Source organism: Tinamus guttatus, unplaced genomic scaffold (assembly GCF_059628265.1).
Source record: "Tinamus guttatus ecotype Peru unplaced genomic scaffold, ASM5962826v1 Tinamus_guttatus_pri_ptg000143l, whole genome shotgun sequence".
NCBI lineage: Eukaryota > Metazoa > Chordata > Aves > Tinamiformes > Tinamidae > Tinamus > Tinamus guttatus.
The window spans coordinates 185,172-198,589 of NW_028288677.1; positions in this window are offsets into that span (position 1 = coordinate 185,172).

A 13,418-nucleotide genomic window follows, 5' to 3' on the forward strand; every position below is an offset into this window, starting at 1 on the left:
CTAGAGAAACCTGCCTCGTCCGTGCCTGATGGTGTCCTGGAGCATCTATTCTGACTTGCAAGCCTGTTGAGCTGAGAAAAAGTGGGTACCAAATAATTATAGCAAATGCTGCAGTCTTATTCAACGCATAGTAGACAGGCTAGAAACCCACTGCTTTCTTTTTTGAGCGTTGGTGGATGTGTTAATGGGAGAAACCCGGAGTCTTGTGATCCATGAGGCTTTGAGTATCCGGTTTCCTTTTTAAGAGCGCAGTTTCCTTGTCCACGTTGGTGGCTCCCTGGCCTTTCCACCCTCCGCAATTGGTGCGTTGGGCTTTTTCTTTTCTTTTTCTCCTTTAAGGAGTATTTAAAGCCGTCTTCCTTCCTTACCCTCTCAAGGCCGCGCTCTCCGTCTCCTGGCCTCGCTGAAAAGGCTCCTCGAGGAGTGCTTGGGCACTCCAGCATCCTTCCTTCCCGTTCCCAGGCCTCTCGCCTCCGCCGCGGCCCTCGAGGACAAGGGCGTTCGCGGGACCCTCGGGAGGAGGGACAGCAGGGGTGAGCATCAAAGACCAAAAACCGCTATGAAAAAATAACGCCAGCCACTTCTGCTGGCTCTCACATCTGGCAGAGCCTCATTAACCTTCTGTTTCCCCCTCGCACTCCTTTAGCCCCTGAAAACCAACAGAGCCAAACATAACAAGTTGCCCCCGTTGAAGAGGGCTGGAGTGTGTCTGCCTACTATGAAAAAGCAATGGGCTCAAGCCACTTCACATTGATTATGCTTGAGGATGGAGCCCTTTAAATGCTGATGCTCTTTAGAGCCCGGCTCTTTAACCTTCCCCTTCTCTTGCAGCCTTCACTTTTCCCTCTTGTTCTGCTCCTTCCGCTCTCCTTTCTCTTTTTTTGTGCTGTGAGAATGAGTCCTTTAATCCCCTTGTACTGCAGATTAAAGCTATTAGAGCCTCCCCAACCTGACATTTTCTCAGGGAGGCTCCCAGCCAGATCTTTATGAGGACTCGCTTTCTGTCTGTCTGCTTTTGCCTTTCTCCTTGGCAAGCTGGCCCTCCGTTTCTGACCTTTCCACGAAGAGGAACAGGCTGCAATGTGCGATCACACGTAGGCAGGAACTGAAGACGCGTGAAAATTGAGTAAATAAAGAAAAAGCGATGGGAATTAAGAGTCCGTTTGTCAGCAACTGCTTGTACCCCTAGTCTGATGTTATGTAGCCCTGTAAGGCTTTACCTGAATCTTCCTTGCATCCATTTATATATGGGTTATCTTTACACACCTTGTAAAGGGATAAATGGAAAATTTGCTTATTTTTAAGAGCGAAGGGCAAGTCCTTCACAAGTCCTGCATTCAAGGGCTCGTAGCTTCGATTTAGTACCTCCAGATTTTGCAGAAATAGGTGGGCGACGCTATACAAGATTTCCCATCCTTAGGATCTGCAGCAGCCCGGAGCTGTGCGATCACCTCATGCCACTTGCGCGCTTCACCAAAGCGAAGGCAGAACATTAAATATGTTTTTAAAAAAAAGGATGGAAAGTAGCAGAATTGCTTTCAGGGTAATAACTAAATGCGCTTAGCTCTCCCCGGTTGGAAACCTGTTGTTTGGGGGCAAAAGTTCCCCGCTCGCCCAGCTGGCTGGTAATGAAACGGGAAGCGGGCGCTTGCCCCCGTACGTGTGAACCACGACGAGCCCCCCGCCATTCCCGGCCCTGTGGCCTCGTCTTTCTCTTTGTGTGGGCCCAGGGGTTCCCTCCTCGGTCCCCCCCGGCCCCCAAACGCTTTTTAAGAGGATATGGGTAATGAAAAATCCCCGGGTGGTGGCGGAGGACAAAAGGCGATATGAAAGCGCGCCGGGCGGGCCCAGGTCGCTCTTAAGGCTGAAGAAGCCGTAGGGAGAAGCCATGGGGTTGGAGCGGCCCGGCCGGTCTCCTCAGCAACCGCCGCGGCCGGGCCCGTCTCGCATATCCACCCTCAGCCTCCTGGTTGCTGGGGTGAAAGGGCCTCTTCATCTCCACAGGGAGAGCAGGATGAAGCCCGGGCTCGAACAAGGGGCCTGCTTTTTGGTTTTCCTCCCCCTCGCCTTCCAGCGCCCTTCATTACGTCTTTTAATTCTGGGCTGCGGGCGGGAGGGAGCAATAAGGCCGGAGAAATGGGGGAAAAGAAGCCCCTTGCTGTAAGGAAAGGCCTTGGGCACTGGATTAGAGGCATCAGCTTCGTGGGAAGCGCTTGGTATCCGCAAGCCGCACTCTTGCTGCACCTCAGCGAGGAGCTGCCCATCGCTTGGCGCTCCCATCTTGAGGAAAACTGCCCAAAAGCTGCGTTAAAACAGCAGATATTAAAGTGTATCACACACCAAGGGTTTGAAAATAAGCCCCAGCGATGCCTCTTTTTGATCGCGTTCCTTTCCGCAACAGGCCCGCGGTTCCCAAGCCAAGAAATGTCGCTAACCTCTCATATTTCTCCCGGTCGTTTCTGTCCCGAAGGCGGAATGCAGCTGAACGGCGCTGAGCGCCTCCGTGTCCAGATTTCGGAGACATTATCTCATCGATAGCGCACGGCGAGGCTGGCACACCGTCCGGGGCGATGTTCCCTGGAAAGCTCAGCGCGTGCGGTGAGGGCAGACCTCGCTAGCAAGGCGAAGCTCACGCAAGTTGACTGGGCCGTGACGCTGGAAATTTGAGGAAAGGAGCCTTTTTGTGGCATAATCCTTCTGAAGAATTTATCTCCTTTGTTGTGAAGAGTCTCTGCTGCATGAAGAGCTTCACCTGCGTGAAGCTCTTGGACCTTGGCCATCGTGCATGGAGTTGGAGGTGAATGGAGACCCAATATCCCTCCATGGAGCAATTTCTCCAAAGGGCATCAGGAATGTGTTGGACCTGTCTGGATGGGAAGCAGCCAAGCTTCAAGGTCTGGTTTGTGCTCACACTTTTTGCTAGTCGTGCAAGCCAAGGGACTGGCCAAGACAGGTCTTCTTCTTGGCCACACGGCTTCAATGTGGGGTGCAGACTCTCTTGTGAGACACTTGGGCTGGAGGAGACACTCCTGGAGATGCTCCTGGAGATCCCTGTCCCCATCGTTTCTCCCTGGCTGGTTTTCCTGGCTTGCAGCAGAAGCCACGAGAGGGAGCTTCAGGGCTGTCCCTCAAGTTTTCTTCCAGGGACAAGTGAGGTCACAAGATGGTGCTGTTGTCCCAACCATCATCAAGCAGCAAGGGACAGTTTCCAAAGACTGGGAGGGGACAAGGACATTGCCTCTGTCCTGAGTGACCTGCATCCCCTCCTACCACCACACTGCCCTGTGAGCTCAGCACAAGCCCCATTTCCCAGGTGATTTTTTTTTTCTCACAGATTTCAGCCCATTTCCAGCCTCACACCAGGGTGAACCCAGGGCTCTGGGAGGTTTTTCCTGGAAAAAATTAGCGGACGAGTGAACTGCAGTAGACACGTGCCTGGGAACGTGGCCGCACATGTGGATCTGCCCCTCTGCACTGTCCTTGGATAATGTCCCGGCCATGGGGCTGAAGGGTCTGGATCTCTGCAGGGTAAATTATTTATTAGAAGTGAAAATAGGTCCCCCAGGAGAGACCTAAAGACTCTGTGTTCTACAGGGACGTTAACCTCATGATGAGACAGCTCCTCAGTGCAGGGATTAGGGGACAGAAGGGGATGGAGATGTCCCCTTCCCCCAGGGACACCAGCACTGCCAAGGGACAGCAAGGTTGGGTACGTACAACTCGTGTTCATGCCTCTCCAGCGGAAAGCCTGGATGGGAGCGCGTTTTTTCCCATGAAAGACCCACCAAAACTGGCACCCTCTCACAGAGGGCTTTGATTTCCACATATCGGCATTTTCCGATGGGAAACCATCCCATCGGAAAATTCCCAACGAGCAAAGAGAAACTCCCCAGTGAACACTGGGAGGGATACGGTCACGCACAGCAGCAACTTAATACTGCTGGAGTCGCATGTCTAGGGTTTCTGAGCAAAGAAAGCCCAAGTGCAGCCAGCAATGGCAAGACTACGAAGTCTGGCAGCTCGGAGCCGTACGGATCATTCGCCCTCTGAAGCCTCCTGCCTGTTTTCTAGCATGTTCCCCATGATATTTCCCCTTTCTCTTCATCCGGGTGTTTCTTTCTGCACAGGCGGAGGGGGCGCGTTGGAGGTGGGAGTGGGATCACGAGTCGGAGCTGCAAGGGCTCGTCCTGCCTTCGGACACCCGGAGCAGGGTCTTAGCAAGACCTGGGTAAAAGAAGCAGCCGAGCAGGAGACTTAAGGGCAGAATTAGTTTATTTAATCCACCGCTCTCTGGAGTGGGTATTTTGTCCAGCCCTGACTCCTTTCCCGGTGGTTTTCCCTCCGGGAGAGGTTCGCGAGTCCCTTTGCGGGGCCTGCGCTCCTCAGATGTTATGTCTGGAAGTTTGCTCTGTTTCTTTGGCTAAGAGAGCCTGGGGTCTGGAGTGGAGCGGCTTTTATGGGAACCCGAGTCCCCTTTTGACACTACTTCCTCGTGCTTAAATTACAGGTTGAGTTACAGACACGAACATTTTCTGCTTGGATATCTTTCACTGTCAGAGGGGATTAGGCCTGTGATTATTTACATGCACCTCTATTACGAAGAGTCTGTTTCTTTTCTTTTCTTTCTTTTTTTCTCCCCCCTGTGTAGTTCTACATAACATATAAACATTGACTAAAACACTCCCAGGACCAAGCGAGTAAACTGGCATCTCCCGTCCTCTCCCTCTCGCATGGGGACAGCCGCCCATCTCCAGTGCCTTTGGAGCCCGAATATTTGGTGTGACGGGCCAATATTTTGCTCTAGGGCAGCTCCTCTGGAGCTTTGGCTCTTCCCCAGGAAGCGGGGAGGTTTTTCAGAGCCCAACAGGCGTGACTTTTTAAAGAGATTTTTGATAGAAGTCCCATTTACTTCTTTATTTGGCTTGGGAGGCTTCGGTGGAACGGATTTCTTTACATATCCTTGAGTGTTATTTGATTAAGGTTATGACTGCTAATAAACACTCCACGTCTCTTCTCCTTCCCCACCACTTTTAATTCAGGATAACTCCGGAGCCGACATGGGATTCCACCTCCATCAGGGCCTAGATGGCCAATTCGGCTCCTCTTTCATCAGTTCTTCGGTGTGCTGCTCACGGCAGGAAAATCTGCCCTGACGTATTCCAGCTTTATATTGCGAGAGAAACTAGAAACGGGAGGAGAGCCAGGGGTGATTCTGGCACAAGACCCACTTTACTTCCCTTTCCTCCAGGCTGCCATTTACAATCACAAATTCTTCTATAAAACAGCTATGAGAAGAGCAGATATTGCACAGGAGTAAGGAGGAGGACTCTGCTCTACTTGTTATCTGGGAGATGAGTGTGTTTCTTAGGACGCTCTTTTCCTGTGTAAGGAACTTTTATTTTCAAGTGTTCTTAAATTTTCAGGAAGCAAACCAGAAATGATACAGACACGCCAGCTAGCAGCATCACTAGTGCTCTTAACCCATGCTTAGAAAAGGCTCATAAGTAAATCATAATTAAAAGGATTGCCTATTTGTGGATTAAATAGGCAACGGGGATAACGATGGGGTCGCTTTGAAATCCAAGCTGGGCCACCTTGGGAAAGGGACATGCACATGGCAAAGCTTGATGACAACAGCACTACCAGTTTATTTGAACTAGGGCCTTTACAGGGAGATGTGTTTGTTTTCACAGACTGTACGTTATTAACTAACCCTAGACTTTATTTTTGTAGTAGCATCGTGCGCAACTTCCTATTTTCCCCCTTTTGTCTCTCCGAACGTCGTTGGCTCCGCAGTTGCGTCCCAGCCCGATGCTTGGGTCCCACCACAGCTGCCGTCCTCCTTTCCAGCTGAGAAAGCAGCCAGTCCCGGTGCCGCACTGGGAATTTCCTTGTGTTCTTTGGGAACCACCAGCTGTAAACCCCGTGTATCCCGTGATAATCCCGCTTTTGTCTTCCCGGAGCATCGGTGCCATTCCGGTCCCGAAGCCTTTGTCCATCTCCCATCTTCTCCTGCTTAGCGGCTCCTCCTGGCCAAGTTTCCCACCTGCGACCTCAGCAAAGAGCCTCCAGGCCCCGCTCGACAAGCAGAACCGCGGAACGAAGCAGCCTGGCCTGGAGGGATCGCGGGGGCCGCTGGGGTCTCCCGCTGCAGCTGTTAATCACCGAAATATCTCTGGCTCCCAGCAGCTGCCTGGTGTTTATGTTAGCCGGGATATCTGCTGGGAGAGCAGGCTGTTCAGCCAAGCCAAATACGCGAGGAAGGCGGATGCTCCGCGCACGCCGGCGCGCACGTGTCCGCGGCGCTCGCGCGGGAGCTTCGCTCTCCTCCCTGCCCCAAAGAGAAGGGGGATTCGGGCAGGTCTTGGTGCACACAACGCGTGGCGTTCTCGGTGTGACTGCTCCCCGCGCCGTTGTTATCCCAGGTTTCTCCTTCCTGCTTCCCGGGATGTTTCTGCAATGGTCCCGTTATCCCGAACCGCAAGGGCGCTGCTTGGGGTGCGGGAGGGGAAGGTCCTCGTCGGGCCGGGGTTGCTCCTTGTGTGATGGGGTAGGATTTGGTGAACGTGATGGGTGGAAGGGATGTATCTGCCTCGTTTCGTAATGAAGAAGCGAGTTTATGGAAATTTGGGAGTCCTTCCTCTTGTTTTAATGCGTGAGGTTATCAATGCCAAGGATAGCCGTGAGTTTGGGTTGTCGAACGCTGTGAAGCTTCGAGCTAACAGGCCTGCCCTTCTAACAACTTAAGTAGTAGCTGTTGGTTGTACTTTTAAGGGCCTTTCTGCAAAGAACACCTTGAAATTGGAATCACCTCCAAGGCCCTTCTTGCCCGGGACGCTTCCCTGGAAGCAGAAGGGGTGGAAGGAGCCACCTTCAAGGCTGTGCCACCTCACCACGCTCCTGCTGGTTGAGTCACCGCCGTTCCCGATGGATGCCGGCACGGGCAGAGAGGGGAAGGAGGAAGCCGGGCGTAGCTGTGACCTTCCTGTTGTTCCAGGTGTTGCCCGAGCCTGTTCTGCTTGTCCGGCTTGGGAAGCGGTTGTTTAGGGACCTCGTTTGTCCCGTGCCAGCTGCTGTCCTTGCTGATCGCGGGGGCTCCAGCCTCCCATTTGGCAGGATGGGGATCGCTTTGCTCGCCCCGAGCTGCATTCACAGCAATCACCTAGGTGCAAAAAACCCCCCATCCCCTGGCCCTGCAGTCCCACCCTTTTATATTTTTAAAATATTCCTGCTGATCTGTCGTTCTGGCCGAGGTTTGCTTGGTGATTCCAGGATAACAACGAGCCCGCGACGGCCGGGCAGAGGGACTGGGGCTTTGTGCTGTTTCACTCGATGTGTTTCTTTTCCCGCAGCCGTTCTCGGCCCCGCAGTGATGTCTAACAGCTGGCCCGGCCATCATCCCGCTCGCGTTGCTGCGCGCCGCCGAGAGGAGGGAGCCGGGGGGGACTTGGCAAACAGGCAGCTGTGCCGGAGCCGGAGCCACGGATGAGCTCAGAGCGCCTTGGATGGGAGAAGCCGGGCTTGTTTTCCAAGCAAGAGCAGAGCCAGGCCCGAGCCCTGAGCAGGTGCTGTGTGTGCTTTGCTCTTGCCCGTGGCTCTTCCGTTGGGATGAGGAAGCCCATGGGAAGCACGGCCGGATTCCCGCAGCGCTTGGTGGCTCTCGCCTCGGCTCTTCCTGCGCAGGGCACGGCGGCTCTCGGGCTCTCCCGCTTTCCTGGAGGGTGCTGGAAGCCTCCTTGGAAGTGGGAGCGCCGGGGGGTCCTGGGGAGATGCTGATGATGTGTTGCAGGACGGTCTCCAGTTACTCCGGGCATGCGCGGCAGGGAAGGCTGAAACCCAAACTCCTGAGAGACTCGGAATGCTGAGAGGTTTTAATACTGGAGAAAACAAGGGGCTGCTTTTCCTCCCTCTGGATGGAGGCCCCACCAACGTGTCACCCGTCCAGCCCCTTGCAGCACGGGGTGGGCACCCAGGGTCCTCTCCACGTGCTCCCGCAGAGCTCCAGGTGGGCTGGCATCCCATAGGAATGTCACAGGGATGCTCTCATAGGGACATGGCGCTCCGCGAGCAGATTTGGGCCACCAAGCAGTGCTAATGGCCAAGGCTTTGGTTGCCCACCTGGCACTGGGTTCCCCTGCTGCTCGATTTGGTGGAAAGAGGCCCGTGGCGACTGGAAAATCAGCAGTGAATGGGCTGGGAGAAGGACTCCTGGTCTCCTACGTGCTGCAGAATCGCAGTAGTGAGCTGAGCACTTAAATTAAGACAGATGAGGGCCGTGTTTACAGCAGGGCCAGATCTGTGCTCTCCCCTTGGTCGCTGCTGTAAACTTCGCCGATGCCTTAAGCTGTCTGGCACGCAGCTATTCCCCCCCACGTAAAGAGGAGGAATCTTATTGGATTTTGAGGAAGGCTTTGGCACCGTCTACGTGGGGGAAGCTGCCGTGCCAGCAGCGCAGTGGAAGTAGCCCTGGGCCTCTATGCTTGCCCTAACACTAAAGTGTGTTTTCTATACGGTGCAAGGGTGCTGAGAAAGCTGGGCTCCCTGCAAGCCGTTTCCTCTGAGCTCTTGTTTGCACCAAGGTATGGTCCAGGATGGATGATGTCCTCTCCATTCCTTTGGAATACCCCATGGATCTTGGCCACAGCTGCGAGCAATTTATTTGGGGCATAATCAGCTAATATTTGGGTGAAGTGCTTTGAAGATGTGCAGCGTCCTCCAATGCTGAGTGTTGTTTCATTATTATTGCTATCTCACATGGCTACGTAGCCGAACTACTGTCAGACATCCTCACTTAAGAACCTCTCTGGTGTCTGGATCTTTTCCGTAAAGGCAGATTTTTGGCAAAGGGGATGCTAGAATGATATAATAAGAGCTTGCAGTTATGTAGGACCTGTCATCTGAGGCTCTCAACATGTTTTACAGGCGCTCGTGAGGTCTTGGTAAAGCTGCCTGGCTCTCCGCGCACGGCCTGATGTGGAGACCGTGTCCCTGCCCTCGTAGGAGCTTCTCCATCCCCTTCCGAAGGGAATGGCCAACCAGAGCATTAGCAGATGTCTCCAAAGAGCCATTCGGGGTCCAGCGTGAAACCAGCCTGCCCGGTGGCCGGCGAGCAACGTAAATCACTGCTTCCCAGGCTGGATTTACAGGTAGTGTCAGTCGGAGCGGGTCCCTGTGCAGCTTTTCCCCTCCTGGGGCTGGTCAGACAGGCTGCTGTAAGTCCCCACTCCTCATCAGCAATAAAAGCACTTCAGAATGGAAGGGGAGATATTAGGGGTTGTAACCGTGTGATTCCAGCAGGTCCTGGACGCGATGGGATAGCGGGGAAGCCTTGGAAAGCTGCTCAGCCCCCAGGGGCAACACAGAGCCCACAAACACCGGCAGCAAAAGGAACCGGCACCGCGAGGCCGACGGATAAGGAGCAACCCGCAGCTCTTGTCCCTCCTCCAAGCAGGGAAAACTCCCCCTGATAACCAGGCATTAGGAGCAGGGTGAAAGCTTCCCTAAAAGGCCATCCGTTGGGCCCGGGATTAGGCTGCCTGTATGGAGAGCTATAGGGACTGCTACCCCTTTGCAGCGTGTTTATCCTCTGCATGTGCTTGTTAGGCTGGAGATAAGGTGGTTTCCCTAAAGGCTGTAAATCGAGATGAAGGCTGCGGGCTGCCCCTGGGGTCCCTTTGGCTCCTGGTCGTGCTTTCCTGGCACTTCTGAATTGCTCTTAAACATCCATCTCTCCTCTACGTCCAGGTGCAGGGACTCCAGTGGCATCTAAACTGGTTACATGTGGCCCTTAAATTGCCCAAAGTGAGATGCAAGTGCCTGGCAGCAGTGCAGAAATGCAACCCCAGAGCATCAGCCCTTGGCTCCCTCCAGCAGCCTGTGCAAAATCCACACCAGGTCCTACATCCAGATGTGCCATCCAAGGGGTTTTGGAGCCATCAAAGCATCCTAGAGTTTCCCTGGAACTTTAAAACCCGATTTATGGCCATTAAGGCCAGACTTGAGAGCATTCTGCTCCCTGGTTTTTGCTTTCCTTGCCTGTTCAAGCCCTGGGAGACGTGCCAGCTCTGGAAATGAAGTCACTTCTGAAGATGGCTGCTCTGAAAATTCCCATTGTAATTAAAACGGGTTATTTTATTTTTTTTTTCAAAAAACGTCTTATAAACTTGGCCCTGACTCAGTCCCTCCCAGCTGTCCTCGAATTAAAAAGGGAGAAGAAAAAAAAAAAAGACATTGGCACTGCAAGACTTTTTTTTTTTTTTAATGGCACAGGTTTTATTGCTTGGGATTCAGCACATTGACAGGCTATAAAATTTTATTGGAAACAGATACAGCCTGTCAGTGGCTTGACCAATGCCCTTGGCTGGGATGTGTCCTGGGGCTTCCGGCCCCGGGATGCGGCCGGGTCTGTGTCATCCTTGTGGAGAACTTCCTTGGGGAATGTCCACAGTGATGACATGGGGATAACGTGGTGCTGCCGAGTCCCTTGGGGAGCTTCTTGGGACACACGCGTGGAGGTGGCTGCTTGGTGGCCATTGAGTGCTTGGATGGGGACGTGTTCGTGTGAGGGCGGTCACTGCTCTGCCCTCAGCATCCCGGGAAGGGCACGAGGCCCTTGGCAGAGGGGAAACATCTCTACCAGCAAAGCTGCCCCTTTGTGGGACATCAAGCCAAGTTTGCAGGGTGCTAATGAGCCCCACGGTGCCTCCCCCTTGTGTCTTTGCTTGTAAAGTCCTGCAAAAGGTCCCCACTGGGCGACTTTGCTCCAGGACAAGGGTGCAGGGGCAAGTGATAGACCTTTAGCAGGCCCTTTTCCCCAAACTCACGTCAGGAAAGGGTTTGAGGGCCAAGGAATTGCCCTGAGGATGGCCTGGACCATCCCTTTGGGGTTCTGTGGTTGATTCAGAGTGGCCCTTGCTGGTGCTTTGGTCCATGTTCACAACACGGCACAGCAAGGAGGGGTGGCTCGTGCTGCATCTGCTGCCCCTGCTAAGGAGGAAGCTTCATGTTGGGTTCCTTCAACTGGATGTGTCAGAAACCGAGGGATGTGTCAGAAACCGAGTCGGAGCCTTGGAAGTGGCAAGGTGAGCGCCAAACTTGCTGTTCTCACAGATCCGCGTGCTTAAAAAACGATCTACATTTGTGTTTTTTAGGAGACCTCGAAGAAAAAAGCTCTGTGTCCCATCACCAGACCCCTCACCTAGCCGGCCCGTGCCAATTTGGACGGGCTGTCAGAAACCATTTGCTGGTGGAGCAGCATTAGGTAAGAACCCTGTTTTTTTGTATCCACAACAGTGTTGGATCAAGGTTGCCGCGTGTCATTTCATCACTCTGGCAAGCCCCGAGCTGAGGGTTTTGCAGTATGGAACCTTATTTTTAATAAAGGAAAAATCTTTGCACTTCCATTCTGCATCTGTCAGCGATCTCACTTGGCCGAGCCCTGGAGGACTTCATCTGGCCCTCGTGTTAAGGAAAACCAACAAATTAGTACAGATGTTTTTGAGAGCTGCGGGGATCAGGGATCAGTGATTTAATACTGCCTGATATTTGATAGGGGACGCCCAGGGAATATGTGCTGGAAACCAGGAAGTAATATTACATGAAATCAAAATATAAATATGTTCCTAAAGGTTTAGGTAATTTTTTGCAATTTCCCCTTGTATAATCTTAAGAGGTCCCTCCTCTTCTCCTGTTCTCCCTGCACTTGTTCCTGTAGGAGCCTTATTCCTTTCTGAGCTGCTTTCAGGAAGCACTGGAGTAAAATGGTGGCTTTTCATGAGTTTTTGTGGGTTTGGGCTGAGGAGCACATGAAAGAAACCCAAGAAGGTTTTGAAAAGAGGATGGAGGAAACTCAGAGCTGAGACCCTAATGACCATGGGTGCAGGTTTGCCTCTGAGGAGCATTCAAGCTCCAGGATATTTCCTTTGCTGTGCCCTTACCTGTGTTTTCCAACCCGGAGAACACCCAGGGATCTGCCTTGGTGTGGATACGTGCAGCCAAAATGCCCAGTTTTGTTTCCTCGTCCTCTGGTTAGCGTGGCCTAATGCTTAGTTCTAGTTTTAAGCTGCTTTAGAGCTCAAGCAACCCAAGGAAACACAAGACAGCACAGGCAAAATGAGGCTCTGAAGGCCTAGCTGCAAGTCCTGAGCTGTACCCAACTTCCAGTGACCATTTCACCCAGCTTTCCTTATTCCTGTGCCAACAGGCCTTTTTTCTACAGGTTTTGGGAAATGACTAGGTTCTTGGTGGTCTAAAAGGGCCCAAGTCTGTCTTTTGTTGGTTTTTGGTCTGTTGTACTTGCTTGGGAGTGTGAGAGGCAACCAAATTTAGGAAAGAAGAGTAAATTTGTGTTCCAGAAGCTGTGAACTTTTGATAGGTTGTCTGAGCAGATATCTAATGAACTTCAGGGTTCTCTGCAGTTCTTGGCTGCTTTGGCTTGACATTTGGGCCCACAAGATGCCTTAGGACTGAATCGTTGCCTGCCACATCCCCACCATGGACCTTCTCTTGCTCAATGGCTTCACCAGGGCTGGGTTTACTGATACCTAGAGAAGTCACAGCAAGAGAATTTATTCACACCCTCCAAAAACCAGAAGATATGGAAAGCTGATGTTGTTCCTGACTCTCAAAAACAGAACAGCAACGAGGATGAAGTCATATGGCCTCAGCAATGACTGTCGAGGGGATTTGGAAATTGTTCACAGACCCTCTGCCTGTCCATCCCGGCGATGCCCAGGCTGGGCCAGCTGCTTGGTGGGGTGGGAGTGATATCTGATGCATCTTGGTGTGTCCTAATGACTTGGACCAGAGTGACTTTCCTCCCCCACCTGCCACAGTTCCACCTGGGCCTGGCAGGGACTCCCAAAAACATAAATCAAGAAGGTGATGGGTCTGTGGCTAAAAACTTTGGACTCGGCTGTTGCGGAACGGACCTTGTAGCCAAGGTTGCACCACATTGACCTCCCAGGAAGGGGCAGGGGAGGAGGGCTGCTGTGAAGGCAGGGCAGAGATGCAGCTGGAGATGAACTGCATCCTTTGTGGAATAGAGGACTCCAAAGCATTAGGCAGTTTGGCTCTTGGTTACCCATTGCTTCATTCCGGGAGGTCACGAGGACGGCAACGTTTCCGCCTCTCAGCTCGCCCTCCTCCCCATTTCTGGCCTTACCCTTGGGCACGGGCCCAAAGACGTCACAACTAGTAATGTGTTAACTAGTCCCTTACCATCAACACACGTTAATATCTCACTATGGCTCTCGTTGGCACTTCTGAGTGCCCGAGGAGCATCTTCGGTGCGGACCCGGAAGCCTCCTTGGGTTCTCTTGCTCACAACCAACGTTGCACGGGTTGGGGTTGACCGAAGATGCAACTAATGAGCAGCAAACACAGTTCTCGGACGTGGAAGTGTCGAGCCAAGGAAACCA